General features: G+C 33.9%; 1 non-coding gene across 1 annotated transcript; it reads right to left on the reverse strand.

Moving 5' to 3' along the window:
• Positions 1 to 3600: 3600 nt before the first annotated feature.
• LOC106381713 lies at positions 3601 to 12950 on the reverse strand. Its single transcript, XR_007319557.1, has 3 exons — positions 12857 to 12950; positions 9509 to 9662; positions 3601 to 6577 (listed from the first exon to the last, which is right to left on the reverse strand). It is a non-coding gene; the product is annotated as an uncharacterized LOC106381713 (transcript).
• Positions 12951 to 20903: the final 7953 nt, after the last annotated feature.

The raw sequence follows: 20903 nt of genomic DNA on the forward strand, positions 1-20903 counted from the left end.
TATGAAAGTCAAGAAAAAATGTTCAAAGTATACTATATATTAATTTAAATATTAAAAATAAGTATGTTTATATGAAAATCAAGAAAAATGTTCAAAATTATCTTATATATTAAATTAAATATTAAAGATAAATACAATAATAATTAAATTAATCCCCGCGTATACCCCGATTAATCTCCGATTTATTAGAGTTACCGTCCGACTAGCGCCTAGCGTAATTTCGAACAGAGGTTATATCCAAACTCGATCTGTACTTATAAATTTACCAGAATGAGACATAGGATGTGATATAAATTTGAACCGAAATTTCAAATACCAAACCCGTACCCAACGGGTACATGAATGCCCGAGCCTAAATAAAGTATGTTTTATGTTTTGTTCAGTTAGTTTTATATTTGATAAATATTTTTGAACAACTCATAAAACTATACTCACAAAAAATATCAATAATAACATGTTCCACCATATCATTAAACATTAATAACTATTATTATTTATTTTATCATATATATATATATATATAATTTTAATATTCTATTTATAAGAATCATATTATAATGAATTTGGTCAGAGTTTTAAAGAATTTGGTTCTTGCATTTGAATTAAAGTACAATTGTATATATAATTCTTTTTATATTAATAAAAAATATAATTGATTATTTACTTAAAAGTAGTGTTAATATAAATTAAATTCGTTAAAAACAATAGATTAATTATTTCGTTCCTTAATTTTAGGTTAGGGTATACATACATTTAACAATAATTAAATTAGGTATAAATAAAAATAATAGTGAAGCTAGTTAAATGTAATTGTCCAACCTCGATTATTTGTAAGTAGGTAAAAAATAGAACTCTAAATTAATAAATTAGATTCTTAAATAAATATAACTTATATTTATATTTAGTGTGAGTATTTTTTTGATTATGTAAATAATTTTTTTAGAACTTTCATTATCGACACTTTTATATCTTGAAAAAAGTGAAAGTATCTTACTAACATAGTATAGATAAATAATTTGTAAAGATGTTTCGTGATGTTATATTCCTTTACATGATATAAATACAGTTTAGTATATATAAATATTTCAAACATTTTAATCACTCTCCGTAAATATAAGATCATTAGTATATATAGTATATCAATAAAGTTTAGAAAATAGCTCTGGTTCTTGCATATTCCTGGATACACAAGTGCAGTTTTGTGAATATAAATATCTTTTATACATATATCAATTATAGTTACTATATTTAATTAATATACTAATAAACTTCAGCAGATATAGGGTAGTTACTAACAAAAATATTGGAAATAAAAATAGGTCCAAAAGTTAAAAGATGTTACATTTATCTCTAATGAAATATGAATAGGTCCAAAAGTTAATGACAACATTTTTAAATAGATAAAAATTAGGACTCTGTTTTAATAGATTAAATTAGTTTTACTATATTCTTTATGGCCTGCTGCTGTATAATGGCCTATTCGAAGAACGATGTTATATAATGGATCGATTTGTTGTGGTACGTTTTACAAACTTTGTATACAAAAGGAGTCAATTTAATTTTGGAAATGTCGGATTTGATTATGTTGATAACACTAAACCGAGAAATAATCTAAACCAATTGTGTACCTGTTCCAAAACCAAATGGTATATATAAGTATTTAACTGAATTTTAGATAGAAATATTAGGATTGTTTAAATAATACGTAATCGAGATATACTTGGTTATGCATCACGTTTAAATTTGGTTAGATATGGAACAATAATTCGCTGGTAAGCTAGAATTAAAAGCAATGGCATCCCATTGTAATTATTGACGAAAATTCAGGGTTAAGTACAAAATGTACTCCTGTTTTAATAGTTTAGATTAAACACGCTTGATTAAACATGTTTTTGTCTTTTTATCTCTCCTTAATCTAATTTACATCCTCGCTGGATTCAGAAGAAATAAAGAACAAATTTAGTTTCAGCGATATCGTTGATTGTGGAGTAGTCATTCTCTTTGATTCGAGCGAGATTTTTTACTTCTAAATAATTTAGGAGGGGTGTATTGAATCAAGTGTTTTTGGAGATTTTGGAGTGTTTTAATTTTGATGGGATTTTGCTGAGTTTTGAAGTTGTTTGAGTGATTTTAATAAAAGTTTAAAAATAAAAACAAAGTTTATAGGTGATTTGGCAAGATATTTTCTGAAGTTTTTAGAATTGTCTACGTGATTTAACTGAAATGTTAATATTTAACACGATAGACTCTAGGCATCGAGCCCAATGTCCGTGCAAGTTCCAGAATATACGTCCCTTGAGAAACCATTTGAAATTAAACGGTGTGAATTAAGCAACTAAAACTGGAAAAATAAGTTTCAAGGGTTGAAGGCTAACCTTTTATTGGTGAAGAGGCACCCAGACCATTGAATGGTCAAAAGAGTTAAGAATGTCATTAATGGCACTGAATCAATGCATCCCATAACCGTTTCGAGGAGAAGAAAATTGAGACGAAACAACACCGATAAATCTCAAACCAGGGTATCGTCATCACAAATCATCTCGGATAACTGTCCTGAAACTCCATTGTCAGAGGTGATCGAGAAGTTGAAGAACCCAAGATATTGATATCCCCATTTTGAAGAAGGTGAACGTTATCAATCAGGCTGAGATTTTGCTTTCTTAACAGATAAAATTGGAACGTCAAAGCCCAAGATTTTGACCCACATATTTTCGAAAACAAACGCAGCAAAAAATAGTAAGAGAGGGACACGTGTCACTTGGTCTTTGACCTATTTTCTTAGGTGGCAAGAGGAGAAGAGAATTTCCTCCTACTTTATGTTATTAGATTAGTTATTTTATATTGCATTTAGTGATATTTAAATCTTTTGGATTTTGAAATGTAAAATTTACATTTAGACTTTATTATTTTTAAATCTCAAAAATTTAAATTTTCGATATTAGGATTTTGCATCCTGATGCTCTATATTTACATTCAGATTCAATAGTGTAGTGTTACTATATGAGTATTTTTCATCCAAACTTACTGGGCCTGTATATTGTTATGAGATTTGTTATGATTTTGCTATAATTTCTTAGTTAAATCAACAAAATCAAATTTTGTTTTAAATAGAGCTCATAAGAGTTCGTTTTATTTCTCGTTGTTAGCTGATCTCATAATTTATTAGTGGCTTCTTCTTAGATTTTGAAGCAATATAATGAGGTTGAAGTTTTGGTTCAATCGGATGAAGATGCAATTGTGTAGAGGGGGTTGTCCCGGATGTTTCAGTTCTTGGTTCCATGTTTCGGGGTTGGTGTGTGTCAGTGTGTCTGGGGCTATTCGGCTTGCTTCTTGGCTTTTCATCATAGACAAGAAGTTCACGTGAGTTTTGGTTCTGTTAAATCATGTTTGATGCTTGTTCGCTTGACTGACTGTAGTCTTTTGCTAAACCTCTGGCTGTTTTAGGTTTTGACTTTATTATCTTGGGTCTTTTAAGGATGGTAAAAAGGTTTAGTTGTAGGAATTTGCTTTGTTTTAAGTTATGCTTCAGTTTGTTTTTTAAGTATCTTTGTTAGGGTTTTAGTTTTCTTCTTTTGGGTTGTATTTCAAGAGATTTTAACGTGTTCAACTGGCTTATGTATCGCAACTTGTATTCCATCCAAATGTTTAATATAAATCAATTGACGGAACAAAAAAATTAAACAATACTGAAACTGAAGAATGGGAGGGATAACGATTTGATCCAGCCCTAGAAGAAAAGGTTAGATACCCTGAACGATTTTCAAGCATCGATGTGATCTGTTGGTTGATCCATTGTACACTTGGAGTTTTGATTTCACTCGATTTGATTTGTGTCTGTGGTTTCTTCTTTCTTCAGTCTTATTGAAGATCACAGAGTGATTGTGCCATACTGGTCTTAAAGCATACATACTTGAGAAAGAGTTGATGCTTGAGAAAACAGTGCAATAGACATCACAAGATTCCATCATAAAACATACAATGTCAACAACATTTCTATGCAGAAAAGAGTTCATAGTTGTGCATAGAAAGTAGAAGAACTACAATGCAATATTGAATAAGACACCAGGAAATGTGTTTTTTGATCACTTGCCTATTATGAGTTTCGCTCTGGCATCTCCTTTGTTGATCTGGAACTGGTCTGTTAATCCAAAGTGAGCCATTAAAAGCCAAACAAAGTTGATCAGCTCACCACCTCTACTAAGCTGCTCCACATGAGCTGTAGAATCACAATGACACGCTGCATAACATAGCAGTTCCACCCACACTTTGCTCAGTATCTCCCATTTGTCTTTCCCATACCTCTCTTCCAGCTGCCTAAGGTCCTTAGCTAGCCTGCTAGCATCAAACAACACAGACTTGCTTCGATCTCCCTTAACACCCATTGGATCAATATCACTACTGACGTCGAGGATCGTCTTGCTAGCTATCTTCACATCTCTAACGTTCTCAATATGCCTCATGTGGAAGAACTTGTCAGCTTCAGCCATTGTGTCTCTGAATCTAATCTTCCCAATTCCAGCAACCTCGGACATCAGACCAGGTTGCATGATGAGGAGATACATCACGTAGTCTGAAATGATTTTGATGAACTCACGGTTGCTGTAATGCTTACTTTTATCATATCCCTCAGGGATAGTCTCTTACCAAGGGATAGTCTCTTCCTGTTGGTAACAGAGCTCGGTTGCAATGTGCCACATCAAAAGACTCTGATCATAATCAAAGTTTGTGACATAACCCACCAGCTTCTCCCTGTCTGCATCCTCTGGAAGGTTGTCTCGCAGAGTCCATTGTCCTCGAGCCAGAGATATCCTTTTAGCATTTTCAGGACTGTCTCCAAACTTTGACTTGTATTTCAGCTCATTGAACATGAACGCCCAGAGTTCTTTAGTCATGGGCTCTCCGTGCAGAAACAGCATCTTGTAAACCATATCAAGCATATCCGAGATGTCGAAGAAGTCGCTGAACTTATCCCACACAATCTTGATGAAGTGAGGAATGCGGGAAAGGAACCCGAAATAGAAAGGGTAGATAGTACTACGAACCCAAGGATGTTTTCTTGATGTCTCATTGACTTTGTGGCTGATCCTCTTGTGCACAGCGTTGATCAACTTGGGAACCAATCCACCAAGTGTTTGGATGATAAAGCTGAGCTTCTCAAATGGGTAAGTTAAGGCAGTCCATGCGTAGCGGCGGAGTCTACCTCTTGCGTCATGGATCCTCGCTACCTTTGCATTTGTGGCGTAGGCTAGGAAGTTAAACACGTTAATGCTTCCACACCATCTCCTGAGGAAGAATCCAGTCGTCAGCACTTCATGCTTTGAACACTTATCATCACCTTCCTTGTTACACTCTTGCATCGTCCAACTAAGCTTTCTGAGACTAAGTAGCCAGTTGAAAAACTGATCTTTCGGTGATAGATCTTCGTCGGGGTCATCCTTCAAGCTACTAAGTGCAGCACAAGTCCAGTCAGAAAACAGAAACAAGAGGATTGATATGAGATCCAAAGCTAAGCCAACTGCAAACAGCGTGTAAGTAACCACAACATCAGCTGGATGAAACTCTCTGCCTTTGTTTGGTTTCTTATGAAAGAGGATGAAAGCTGCCACAAGGGTCCCTGAAGCAACCACCTGTGATATAGTTCCGATAAGGGTATGAAGAACAGCGACCTTGGTGAACAGAGCATCATAGAGGAATCCAAGCTCAACTTCAATGATCCTCAAAGCTTCCTCTGGATCAGTAAGATTCTGAAAGATCTCTAGGCTCTCGTCGCGCTCCCTGAAGCTGAAGATAAGGTTGACCACAAGGCCCTTGAATGTGTTGAAGAACTTGTAAGCATACTGAGCAATCTCAAGATCAGTCAACTTACTCTTTTCTTTGTCTTTTCTAATCTCCGAGGCTTGTGCTGGATGCACCAACTTCTTAGGCTTATTCTCCTTATCAGGCTCATCAATCAGAATGATCTTTGTGGGTAGTCTTGCCTCTTTCTTGGCCTTGTACTCCTCCATGAGCTTCGCGTAGTTTGGTCCGGGATCCGGTGCTTGAATCATAAAGTCTCTAAACTTATCCAAACTAGCACTATACAAAGCCGTTGTCCTCTCTAGATACTTTATAGTCCCAGAGATAAACACTAAGAGTATTATCAACCAGAGGCTATTGGGGATAGACTGAAGAACAACATAAACACCAGCAATTGCCTGAAAGACAAGTCCGAAGACATGTCTGAGCCAAAGAGCATTGTCTTCAAGGGCAAAAGTTGTGATAGTGTCTGGTCCGCCAAGATGTAAGAGCAAGAATGGTGCCCATAAGGCCATGAGCTTCTTGTCCTGTGGAGGGTCATCTTTCTTGAGTTATTTACCTTGGTTCTTGGAGATGAGACCAACGGCAAAATTAGCTGACCAATCTGCTAAGAGGTAAAAAGACCAGACGAGCATGATCAAGAGTCTTCTTGGTGTGCGTTTCCTTAGAGGTGAGAAGCAAATGAGAATTGCTTGGAGGGTGAGGCTCAGAATGATTGCTCCTCTTATGTTCCATCTGTCCCACACATCCTTGATGTGTTTTGGTATCACTTCCACCATTGCTGTTGCATAGAAAGATATATTATTATTGATCATATAATATTAAGTGTTAATAAATTTTACATAGAAAACCGAGAACGTCATATAATTTGGAACATAAATTTTTTTCTAAAACGACTTATATTAAAAAACGGAGGGAGTAATAAAATTTTCGGTACATTACTTTAAGACTGCCCCCTCGTTAGTCTTATCTTTACTCCAGTCTGTATTTTTAATTGTTTGTTCTCTGTTTAAATCATTTTAACGGTTAAATAATAATAATAATAATAATTTTAACATTTGTGTCATCACATTCCTGAATTCTTTTAAGCATTTCGATCACTAGGAGAATTGTCTTATGGATCTCAGGAACTAACCAAGCTCACAAAAATGAATGTATCAGCCAAGCAGAAGATAAACAAGGACATGAGCTACAATGCAGATGATATAATTGCTGGTAATGATACAGTAGATGCAAACAGTTCAAGATATTATTCTTTGAAATGACAAAAGAACACAACAAAAGCAAACGGAGGAAACTAATGGTGCTGCCGGTTATTAGAGGATCACTTGCCTATAACCAGTTTAGCTCTAGCATCTCCTTGGTTGATCTGGAACTGATCTCCTAGTCCAAAATGAGCCATCAACAGCCACACAAAGCTGATGAGTTCTCCACCTTTGCTTAGCTGAGCTGCGTGTTCTATAGCGCCACACTTAGTTGCTGCATAACAAAGCAACTCAGCCCACACTTTGTTCACTACTTCCCACATGTATGCCTCTCCCTTGACCTCCTTCAAGCCATCCTTTAACTCTTGAAGCTCTTTTAAACCCTTAAGCTCTTTGGCCAACATGCTCCCATCAAACAGCACCGACTTGCTCCTATCACCTTTCACGTCAATAGGTTCAGCTTTTGCTGGAGCCGTCACAGATAAAATCGCCTCACTAGCCTTCTTTATGTCTCTGGATTCGATATGCCTTCTCTTGAAAAACCTCTTAGCCTCCTCGCATGTATCCCTGAATCTTATCTTTCCAATACCCACAACAGCTGACATCAAAGTAGGTTGCATCATCATGAGGTACATCATGTAGTCTGAAAGGATTTTACTAAACTCACGATCACTATGACTCTCTTTAGTGGCTGGTTCTGATTGGTATAAGAGCTCAGTTGCAATATGCCACACAAGAAGACTCTGATCATAGTCCATTTCCATCACATAGCGTAGAAGCCTCTCACGCTTTTTCTCTGTCTCTCTTTCTTCACCTTGTATGTCACGCAGACTCCAGTCACCTCTAGCTGAAGAGACCCTCATGGCGCTTTCCGAGTCGTCAGCGAAACGGGATTTCTTCAAAACCTCTCCAAATATATGCTCCCACAGATCAAGAGTGACACGATCACTTGATGTGTAGATAATCTCCTCAAACTGAGCTTGTATCCCAAAGAAGTCCATGAACTTTCTTGTCAGATAACCAAGAAGATGAAAAATGACGAACGTCCAATAGATCCAACTCCTAATATAATCTTCCTTTAACCATTTTCTGTTCTTGCATAAAACACTTATCTTATTGTCAAACCACTTGTAAACATTATGACCCGCTTGCTTTATACTGTGGAAACAGAATGCAATTGCTTTTCCAATGGCTTCAAAGACAACTCCAATGCGAAAAACCTTGATAAACCAGTCAAAGGACATGTGTATGAAACCCTTGGTGTGATGGATCCGCTTTGGCGTTATTGAACGACAATACTCTAGCAAGTTGTGTGCATGTACGTACTCAGACCACCTACGTACCATAAAGAAAGTGTCAAGGACTTCATGACACGTTTTGTCCGTTCTATCCTTCTCAACGTCTTCGTCCTTGTCGAACCAGTTAACTTTGTTGTCCTCATCCTTAGACGGTTTGAAGCATTTGTACTTCTCCGTCTTCAATCCCCTGGCTCCAAGAATCCAGTTAAGAAAGTTGTCCAACTTAGTGTCAGGATCATCAACCTCGTCCTTCATCTTCCTCAGCCTGACAAAGGTCCAGTCAGACAGACAGAACATGATAAGAGAAATGCAATCCAGAGCTATTCCTCCTATCAGCAATGCATAAGTAAGGCCAACATCAAATCTTCCATAGTCTTTCTTGTCTTTGTATTGGAAGATGCGGAGAGCTGCTATAAGGCATCCAAGAGCAATGAACCTGAAGATGACTCCTATCCAATTATGAAGAATCTCAGCTTTTGTGTAAAGAGCTTCGTAGATGAAGTTGAGCTCAACCTCCAAGATTCTTAGCGCTTCATCTGGTTTTAGTTCGCTAAAGAATCGCTTGCTTTCAGCTCGTTGTTGAAAGGTGAAGATAAGATCAACCACAAGACCTTTGAAGATGTTGAAGTACTTATAAGCATACTGGAGAATATTAAGCTCAGTGAGGTCGTAAGGCTTAACCTTAGCACCGGCTTTTGGATCTTTCTCAGGCTCCTCGATCTTGATAATCTGTGTAGGCATCTTCATAAGCTTCTTAGCTGCGTATTCCTCCATGAGCTTCGCGTAGTTTGGGCCAGGATCAGGTCGTTGAATCATGGAATCTTTAAACTTGTCAAGACTAGCTAGGTATAACGCTAATGTCCTCTCAACATACTTGATCACTCCTGTCGCAGAAACCAGCAAAATGGGTCTCCACAGATCATTTGGTAACGACTGTAAAAACACGTAGACGGTAGCGATTGCTTGAAAGGCAAGACCCAACAAGTGCCTAAGCCAGAGCTCATTATCTTCAAGCGCAAGGGCAGTGATTGTATCTGGACCACCGAGATGCAAGAGCAAAAAAGGAACCCAAAAAGCTAAGAGTTTACTGTTATTTTTAGGTTCTCCGGGTTCTGCATCGTCTCCTTGACTATCAGAGATTTGTCCCGCTGCGAAGTTGGCTGCCCAATCGGCAAGAAGATAAGCTGACCAGATGAGAGAGAGTAGTACCTTTCTGGATGTGCGTTTCCTTTGAGGTGCAAAGAAAATGAGAAACGATTGGAAACTGAGACTGAAGATTAAGGTAGTTCGGATACTCCATGTGTCCCATATGTCTTTGATAGGCTTTGGGATTGCTTCCACCATCTTGAAACAGAGTTATTTCCTAATTTGTTGGAACAGACAAGAAATTATGGTCTTTGAGACACAACACAAATGCATCTAAAGAGGTTTTGGACTTGTTTCTTTGTCTGTTTAATTCTTTTTTTTTTTGGTGTTCAGTTATTCTGTGCAGATAGCCATTGGAAGCCTCTTGGAGGAGACCTGAGGTTAGTCAAACACTGTTTATGTCATCTTTCTTTTATGTTTTTTATTTGGCTTTACATTTTGCAAAAATATTTATTTTTCATGATATTTTTAAAATTGTATTATTCCTGCTTTTTGTTTTCTTTCTTTATACTAATTTGTCATTTCATAAAAGGTTAAAACACTGATTTAAACAAAACTCCGACTGGTTGGTAAAGGTGAGTAAAGTTCAAAAAAAAAAAGATGTGAATGGTGGGGAAAGGGATATATGCTATATTTATTTATATTTAAAATACATAGAGCTTTATTTTATATCAATGTTTGGTTTAAAATACATAGAGCTTTATTTTATATCAATATGTTTGGATCCTTGTGTAAATTTTTTGTCTTGTTTTTGTTTCTATATATCCTTAAAAAATCTCTGATCAAATACTCTCCATGCGTTCCTAAAAGATTCATATTCTAGAGAAAACTTTTATTTTAAAAAGATACATATTTTATACTACCTCTATACCTAAATGTAGGATATTTTAAAGAATTTCGATGTTCCAATTTATAAGATGTTTTCATTTTTTAGGTAAACTTTTATTTTATTAAAAACTGTGCAACCAATCATATTTGATAATCCATTTTGTAATCGGTTGAATAACATTAATTTATAGTTTTAATGATACTTTCTAGACAAAACAACGATTTTCTTAATATGCGTGTTTTTACTTAATGATCTTATATTTAGGAACAAATAGAGTATTTCCAATGTAATTTTTGTCAACTAATAATGAGAAATTGTGAAGTTGAGAACATTAATTGCATTTTTAAAAATTTTATAGGTTTAATAATATATAAAATATAAAATTATAAAAAATTATGCATTTATAGATAAGTTTTCATTTGTTTTATTAAAAAATGTGAAAATTCTAAAATATTGATTTTTTAGGAACGGAAAGAGAGTAGATATCAAGTACAGTATGAGGTTCTCTAAGCTTGCTTTGTAAATTGGAATGATAACACTTGTTTCGTTCCCAGGCAGAACAAATTATGTCCATGTGAACACTAGTTACTTCTCTAGAAAACCCGTAAAAGTACATTCACCATCTATATTTATAATCTAACTAGATTCTATTCTTTGATTTTAAAAAGTGAAATTATACTTTTTACATAGTTTATTTTAATAATTTTAAATAATTAGTTTATCTTTTAAACATATTTGTAAACTGATTTTTATTTCTTTTTCTGATAAAATTCTTTTTATTTAATTTAAAAACATGGGATTTTAAAATGTAATCAACTCAATTTATATTTTAAGACAAAAACTGAGTCAATATTTAGGTATATATATTTCAATAATTGTTGCAAACTTAATTAGTTATTTAAACAATAATAATTAAAATATCTATAAGATTTGGTTATAAAAATAAGAAATATTCAAAATTAAAATTATATATTCCCTGTTACAATAATATATATTATGTGTGATGGTGTTTTCATTAAAATTTATAATTTGAAAATAAAGACTAAACTAATTTTAATGAAATGTAAACTAACTAAAATTTGAATAAAATAAATTGTAAATCACACATGGAAATAAGGTTGTTTATATATTATGTTTCAATTTTAATTTTAATAAGATAGATTCAATAATATTAACATCATCTCTAATCTTTTATTATATTTTATTTTAAAAGTTGGTGTAAATGTCAAAGTTAAACGACAACCATGTTAATATGAAATTCCATTATTTTCAAAGGACCCTACTTGGAAGCAATTATTACAATATCAGCCATAACTTTACATCGAAATAAGATATGCTTTTGTAGTCTAATAAGACTTTTCCCACGTCTCGTCCTGCGACGATGAAGGTGATGATTGTTTTGTTAGTTTTTAGTTTTTGGTTTCTAGTTTTTAGTTTTTGGTTTTTGGATTTTAGATTTTTGAAAATCATGAATTGTTGTTTAGATTTTGGTTTTTAGTTTTTGATTTTTTCTTTTAAAATTAATAAAATATTTTTATACAAATAAAATATTTATTCTGAAAAATAAAATATAAAATACAAACATCAAAACACACATAAAAGTATTTAATAAAATTATTTTAAAACAAAATTCGAGGTGTGAAAAATATTTAAATAAAAACTGCAAAAAACAATATAAATTATCAACAATATAATTTTTTGTAATGACTAACTTCAAATAATTAATTTTATTTCTTTTGATAAGTTAAAATTTTTTATAGGATTTATTTTGCTTACATCAGTTTATTATTAGATAAAATATCATTCAAATATTATAATAATATTAGTACAATAAGCTTTGATGATTAGTATAGATGAAACTTACTATAAATTAAAAAAAGTGTCCAACAGTTTATTATTCGATAAAATATTATTCAAATATTGTTATAGTTTTGGTAAAACCTGTGTTATAATAAAAACAGATGTAAAATACCTTATATAGATATGTTCAGAGATTATTATTAGCAATTAAGAATGCCTTAGTAAAGGGTCTTACATATTATAATCTTAGGTATTACCCAAATCATGACTTACGTAACTTGTATATATATGTAATAATAGATAAACGTAAAAGAAGTTTCAAGCAACGAAACTACAAAAAAAACTGGTTTTTGGTTTTTGTTTAGAAATTGACGGTTATTTAAAAAACTAGTTTTTCTATATTTTAAGAAAACTATTTATCAAAAAGCTTAATTAGGTGAAAAATGGTGTTTGGAGAAACAAAAACCAGAAACTATTCCAAAAGTCAGAAACAATCAACCTCGCAATTGCAGGAAACCTACTTGGAAGCAATTATTACAATATCAGCCATAACTTTACATCGAAATAAGACATGATTTTGTAGTCTAACAAGACTTTTCCCACTTCTTGTCATGTGACGACAGAATTGCAGGAAACCATGTTGGCATTCATAGGCTGTAATGTGATCCAGAACAAATGCAGAAATAATGCGGGATATTTAATTTGCAAATAGAACTGCATTTGTTACCCATTCATGTTTATAATGCAGAACTGGAAAAGGTAAAAAAAAACTAAAAACTGACCTGAATGCAGATTGGTTTTGTCTTTGATTATTTGTCCCGCAGATTATAGAAGAAAAGGTGCTGGCGAGAGGCAGAGGGGCAAAATGGCCGGATTTTTTTTTTAAGTTCTTTGATTATAAACACTCTTCATTATTACGCTTCATTTTATAGGCCAGGAACGGATCGGATATCCAGAAAATTTTAAGATATCCAGATCCGGATCTTTATCCGGCGGATCTATAATTTTACTATCTTTATCCGGATCCGCGGTTCTCGGTTATCCAGGTGTCGGATATCCTTTTAAAAATTGTAATATCCGACGGATATCCGAATTCGAATTTGAATCCTTAAAATAAATAAATAAAATAATATTAATATACATAAAATATTAACGATAATTTAAAACAAAAAATATATAATGTTTTGAATTATTTCTATGTATAAAATTACAAAACTTACGTAAAATTTACATATACTATTATAAAAATGAAAATATATTAAATAAAATTAGTTTTTATATATAGATATTACTATTTTTGAAATAGTTATTAATAAAAATTACGGATCCGGATATCCGGACTAAAAAATCAAGATATCCGGATCCGGATCCGGCTTTAGCGGATCCAACATTTTACAATCCGGATCCGGATTCGGCCCTCCGGATATCCAGATTTTCGGATGGGATCCGGATCGAATCTCGGATCGAATCCGGATCTCGGATAAAAGTCTCATGCCTATTCATTTACTTAACAAATTAATTGTTTTCTCAGAAATAAAGTTTGGTAATTTTTTCATTACAAGTTATAGTACTGGACATATTTTTTTATTACAAATAAAAAATGATAATTACCTTGTGTCTAATTAGTTTTTATATTTTCAGGTTGTCTTTACATCAATTAAAAAGAATTCAAAAATTCAAAGAGTATTTTAATTAGCTCATTAAATTAATTCTAAAACATTTAGGATGTTTAAAATAACCTATAAATACTTTTATCTTCAATTTATTTTTTTTAATTCACAAACAGTTTCATAATTTATTTTATTAAAAAAACTAATTAAACTAAAAATTCACTATAATTTTTAAACATTAATACAAAATTTATATAAAACTTCATGCACGCATATATATAAACAAACAATATTTTTTTTAGTTTTATGCATTTACTTTCATATTTGGTAATTCATATTTAACTGCATATAATTATAAATTATAAATTTTAATTATAATTACTTAATATCAATGAAACAACACATTTTTCTTACATATACATTTATGCATTTTTATTTTTTTAAATTTAAAATAAAGATTTTGTTGATACAATAACATATATATATATATATATATATAATTTGACAATGTCAGTTCTATAGGTTAACCAAACGGTAATAAAAAACAAAAAATTGAATAAATATAAAAAAATAAGAACACAACAAGAATATTCTTTATAATTTTTGTAATTTTGAAGATTTTTCATATAATTTTAAAATCTCTATATTTATTAAAATGATGATATTTATTGTTATTTTGTCAACATGATATTTATTGCTTATATATAATAAGTTTAATTTTATTTCAAATTTTAATTTTCATGAAAAAATAAAATATTTAATTAAATACAATAATTTATTAAATTAGATTAATCTGCATTTGTTCTGTTTGATATGTATGATCTACATTTTTTCTGCTTGATCTGCATTTTTGTGTGTAATTTTTTGATCTGCTTTATCTATTCGAAGTCATAGTCCATTGCTACGCATTTAATATTACTCGGACAGTTGGACTATTATTACTCTTGAGCTGGATACCTAGATGTATACTTTAAAAAGTTGCAAAATAAAAAGTTATTCATCGGTTCACCCCCTAGGTTAAATTTCTAGATTCACCCCCAAAGTTAAATTTCTAGGTTCACCAATTAATACGATTTCATTATTTTAAATTCGATATTTTTTTTAAAAAAAGAAACCAAATATTGTCAAATTATATTATGTTTTTAAAATAAAAAGGTAAAAAAGAAATAGTAGTTATAGAAAAAAAATTTTAAAAAAATATTTTTAACGTCGTCAGCAAAACACTAAACCCTAAATCCTAATCCCAAAATCCTAAATCCCAAACACTTAACCTTTGGCTAAACCCTAAACCCTTAGATAAACTCTAAACCCTCGGATAAATCCTAAACCCTCGGATAAATCCTAAACCCTCGGATAAATCCTAAACTCTAAATAAAAACACTAAACCCTAAAACTCTAAACCCTAAATCCTAAACACCAAACCCTAAACCCTTGAGTGTTTTAATGTTTAGTGATTTTGATTTAGAGTTTAAGATTTATCCTAGAGTTTAGGGTTTACCCAAGGGTTTAAGGTTTAGGATTTAGGGTTTAGGGATTAGGATTTAGGCTCCGAATGGTGACTGCGGTTTGAGCGGTGCGGGACAAGCGGTTCAACTTCGGTGTGGTTTTAACAGTTATAAAAACGTATCGATATATGGTATATGTAAATATTTTTGTTACAGTTAACTGCGGTGCGGGTCGGAACGGTTATAAACATTCGAACCCTTAGGGTTTAATGTTTTGCTGACGACGTTAAAAATATTTTTTTTGTAAATACTACTATTTTTTATTTATTTTTTTACCGCTTAATTTTAAAAAGATAATATAATTTGATAATATTTTGTTTTTTTAATATATCGAATATGAAATAACACAATTCTATTGGTTGGTGAACTTAGAGGTTTGCACTAAGGGTGAATCCAAGAATAAGTCATAAATAAATAAGAGGGTAAAGTTGGCCATTTTGTAATTGAAGTATTGAACATATTGAATGTTGTTATAAATCATAGAGTGGATTGCCATTAACCAAAGACCGACCCAATACATACAAGACAAGAGGAGAAAGCCTGTCGGCCACATCAAGCCCAGCCACGGCCGCAAAGAGGAGAGAGAGTCGGCCAATGACCTAGCCGACTTAGAACTTAGGATGTTTTTCTTTTCTATGTTTTAGTAGTTTTCCTATTTCCTGTTGGATTAGGATTTGTACTCTTTCCTTTTATCTCTATCTTGTAATCCTTATATAAGAACCCCTTTGTTCATTAATAATAAGACAGAAATATTCAGTCTCTAAAACTCTCTAATTACAACACGTTATCAGCACGATAGACTCCAAAATCCTGAGACAAAACCTAACTTAAAATCCGTCACACATAAACCCTAAAACAGGCGCAACTTAAAATCGATCGATCTCTGTAACCGTGAGGAACCAGACGGCGAGCCACATATCATCTTGAAGCTCTCGACGAGACGAATCCATCAGCGCAAACCGTTCATCAATCCGATCTTAGACGCGCCCTCACTTGCAGAAACAATACGCGGCGCCGTCTTGATCTTTTGGAACCCTAATCCTGAAGAACCCTAAATTGTTCTTGCTTGCGTTCCAGCTTGCAAACACCCGATCAGCAAAAGCCCTTATGCGTTCCTGATCCTAGACATTCGCAGCTTCATGTTCACAACAGAGCTAGTCCAGTTCGCATCACAGCCAGCTTGAGTTCCCAATCAACCAGCTCGCGGACTCGATAAGAAGAAGACGCGTCCGTCTCAGCCTCATCTCGCGACCCCGACTGCAAGCGTCCGTCTCGACTCGAGACCCGATAGGAAGAAGACAGCTCGTGTCCGCGTCGCAGCTCGCATCCGAGGTTCATCCGTTCATCTTGGAGGTCCGGTTTCTACAATCTGCAAAACAAAGGTAATCCTAATTCTGAGAACATGAATCGAACCTTGTTGTTTTGTAAAGATTGAAACCCTAAAAGATAATCTCTAAAACTAAAAGCCATAGGTTAAATAGATCAATCCCCTATGAGTAAATCGAAGCTCTATAAGTTCGATCTAAAACCTAAAAACGAGATTGATCCATTGATCAATTAAAATCAGAACCTTAAAGGTTTTCGAATCTCAAATCAAATCCCCTTGATCAAAGATCAAAGTTTTCGAAATCCCCTAAAACCCTAATTTTGGAAAATTGGTTTTAATTTTGATTTGAAACTTGAGTATTTGATTGATTGCCTAGAGCTACGATTAGGATTGTTTTAAAACTTGAATCTGAATCTTGTTTAAACTAAAACTCTAATTTCGAATTTTAAAATTCCTAATGGCCTTGAAACCCTTAATCTTGACTGATATTTCTAAAGGCCTTGAAACCTTAAATCTCTCATTACTTAAAGCTTGAAAGATTGATTTAAAGAATTTACATATTGAATGAGAGTTAGGTTGCTAGATTATTTAATTCTAAAACCTAATAGATATGCAACTAAGAAATAGGATTGAATGCATCTAGATCATGTTTTGTATATGGCCGTGTGGCCTAATACATTGTTCATACTTGCGGCCTTGTGCCCTTGATTGATTAAAAACCGTGTGGCTTAGTGCATATTTAAGTGGCCGTGTGGCCTAGTATCCGGATGGTTATATAAACCGGATTGCATCATGAACCGATCCTTAAGATCGTTGTATCACACCAAGATGGCCGTGAGGCCTAAGCATCACAATACTTGACCGTGTGGTCAAAGTATCATAGAGAGACTTATGAAATCATATGCACTGATTATTTTAATTGGTTTCATTCTAAATCATGAATTGATTGATGATTTCAGATGCCTAGATTTGAACCCATGGATTATGCCATTCTAAATCTCTCTGGAGATAATTATCTAGAATGGGAAATGAACACTTCAATTGCCCTGAAGTCTAGAGGACTCGGAAAATGTATCATTGAAAGAAATGATGAAATTGAAAGTGAAAAGCATAGAGCCATAACTATTATGAGCCATCATCTCACTGAGGAACTGAGAAATCAGTATTTACATATCAAGAATCCTCGTGACCTTTGGACATAATTAAAGTCCAAATACACTATGGTATTATTACCAAAGGCCAAACATGAATGGATGAGCCTCAGATTCCAAGACTTTGAGACAGTGGCCGAGTTTCACTTTGCCTTTTCCAGGGTCGTGTACCAACTGAGATTATGTGGAGAAGAGGTAACAGATAATGATTGTCTATTCAAGACATACTCCACATTCCATCCAGAAGATTTGTTGTCAAAACATATCTACATAGAAAGAGGTTCTACCACTTACAATGACCTGATCTCTTGCCTAACGGTGATTGAGAATGACAAGGTACTAAAGAGGAGCAGTGAGATGAGATACCCTGATACAAATAAGACCGATATAGATCAGGATGAATCCAAGGGAGTCGTGTCCAATATAACTCAAGGAGTGGCCGGCATGTCTATTGACTAAGAGGGATCTCGACATTTTATTTTTTTAGTCTTTGATTTTGTGATTTACTTTTAAACCTATTTGATGGCATTCACGATTTTTATATAAAAGAATTTGAGTTTATTATATCTTGTCTGATCTTACTTGAACATATGAATGCTTTTTTTTAAAGAGTTGTCTAAAGGGCATAAAACCAAGTAAGAAATCATGAATGAGTATAGTAAGCATAGTAAAGGAACTATGGCTAAGGCATTGCCTTAAAAGGCATTATACACACCCAAAAGAACATGTGACCCATTGAAGTTATAATGTATGGTTTCCAAGTAGAAACAATGGGTAAGGAAGGAAACAAGTTCCTTTAGATTTTAAGAAGAAATACGCCTAAGACCTTGAAAAAAAGTGGTCGAGACTATACATATGATCTCTACTGATCAAAACTATGCTACAGATCAGTATGATAAAGAGGCAAGAGATGTGGTAACCATATTGAGATAACACCACGAAATTTTACACTATATGGCATGATAGGATTAGCCATCCTAAAGTCTAAACTTGATGCAAAGATTGAAAAGACACAGAGTTATTCCGTAAAAGATCTCACGTTGTGAAACATGTACACAAAGGAAAACTCATTAGGCTTAATTGTCCCAAGCACCACGACCTTATAGTATGGTCATGAGGGGGAAAGAGGATAAACCCATAATCAATACTACAAGTTCGTGTACCACTCTGGTCTAAGACCATGTTATATGGCTCGGTCATTACTCGGCCATAAAGGACCATTCCTCGGCCGTAGAGGCCATGATACAAACGGCCAAACCAAAGAGGACATTACCCGGCTGAAGAGACCATGAGAATAAACGGCTCGGCCGTGACTTGGCCGCATAGTGCAGGCTTGGCCGCACGCAATCCATTACCTATAAAAGGCTCGACCATGTAAGTAATTATCTATAAGACTAAGACTCTAAAGTCTATAAGCTTGGAGACATTATGTTTTACATGTATAGAATGATAATATGACCATATGCATCAGGCCATATAAGTGAGCATAGATATTCCCATCTCAGATTATATAGGGGTCATAAAACCAGACACCATCTAAAGAGATTTTGAATAAACCACCACATACATATATGTGTCGTCTATGATGGAACCTCAGAAGAGGATTGGGAATATATAAAATAAGATCTTCCCCACGAATTCAAAGGACCGTGAGCCAAAACATGGGTGATTAAAATTGTGGCCAGGTACGGATTGCATGAAACAAATGAATCCGAATATTAAAGGAGAAAGATTATAAGCTGGATAAAATATGTTAAAAGTAAGAATGGTTTTAACCATCATTGTCTTGGCAAAGATCCTCGGCCTAGAGATTATAATTTAAGACGTCTAAAGAAAGATTATAAAGATAGCCAATTGAGATGCTAATCGAAATGCCAGACACTGACCTGAGAAATGACTAACCAGCTTAGCACCAAATGAATGTCCTAGAAGAGACATAATCAAGTTGCTATAGAGTCTATACAAGATAGAACAAGTGTTCCATAAAATAAAGGAATCTCGGATAGAAAAGAATGGTGCATAGAATACAGATCCGAGATTATAAGAGAAACCATACCAGACATGGAGAAAATGCTGCACATCTACACATCTAAGGTACCAAACCATGTAGTCTTGGGACGCCAAGCTACTAGGTAACAAAGGTCCTGGATAATGAAATCTCAAAGTGATCAGATCATGTCTGGAACATAATGGAACCACATGAAAGTGTCGACACACACACACATATTGTATAAAGATACATAAGAGAATAGCACTTGAACATAAAGAGATAAGCGATGATTATGAACCCACGAAAGATTACTCATACAATCATAAAAGATCATAAAGATTAGAAAAGATAAAACGTGGAGGTTCAAAGTATCTAAAAGAGAGATGGGCGTATTGGTCATATACATATATAGAAACGCCATCTGATAAACCAGTGAAATAGATGGATCTTGTGAGATAAAGAAACCGTGAGAGAAGGCACATGATCACGAGGTCTAAGAGTGTTCATGTCTTCCTACTTAACAGCATTAGATTATAACTTGTTACACAAGGTACTCACAGAGATCAAAGGAACAGATTATAAGGAGATAAACTCCTATGTGGTGGATGCTGCTACAGATTTTCGAAATTGAAAATTGTCTGGTCATAAGAAAGAAATTAGATACAAATGATGTAGTAAGCAGCATATGGATCACTGGATAAGATGAAAGAACAGCTTCTTTCCTAAGCTGATTCATGGACTGAAACATAAAGCAGCTGCATATAGTATGTAAAAGAAATTTTGTCACGCATGATCATTGATCTTGGAGTTGTATAAAAGACAATCCAATACAGTCCATACATTTGAAATTCCTTGTGATTATACTAAACCTAAAAGAGGTTAATAGGCATAGAATAAATCTATATAGGTGTCCGATCAAAAGCGTCCGGCCCCGACCCTTCAAAGTAAAGATGTCCGACTCTGTCCGTCTAAGGGCGTCCGACTCTTAAGCAAAGAACGTCTGGCTCTTCTACTAGACGCGTCTGGCTTATAAGACTAAAAGGCGTCTGGCCCTTCTTCTTGATCACGGGCTGGTAGAGACAAAAGATCAACCGGATACAAATGTATTGTAGTCCATAAGCTTGTGAGAGCCGAGATCTATGACCTAATAATATATATTTCAGTGTGTGATATAATCCACAGCAACAGAGGTCATTAGACACCATCAAGAGATGGATAGAGGACTACAATGTCTGACATTGATATG

This window comes from Brassica napus, chromosome C2 (genome assembly GCF_020379485.1).
Source record: "Brassica napus cultivar Da-Ae chromosome C2, Da-Ae, whole genome shotgun sequence".
Taxonomy (NCBI): domain Eukaryota; kingdom Viridiplantae; phylum Streptophyta; class Magnoliopsida; order Brassicales; family Brassicaceae; genus Brassica; species Brassica napus.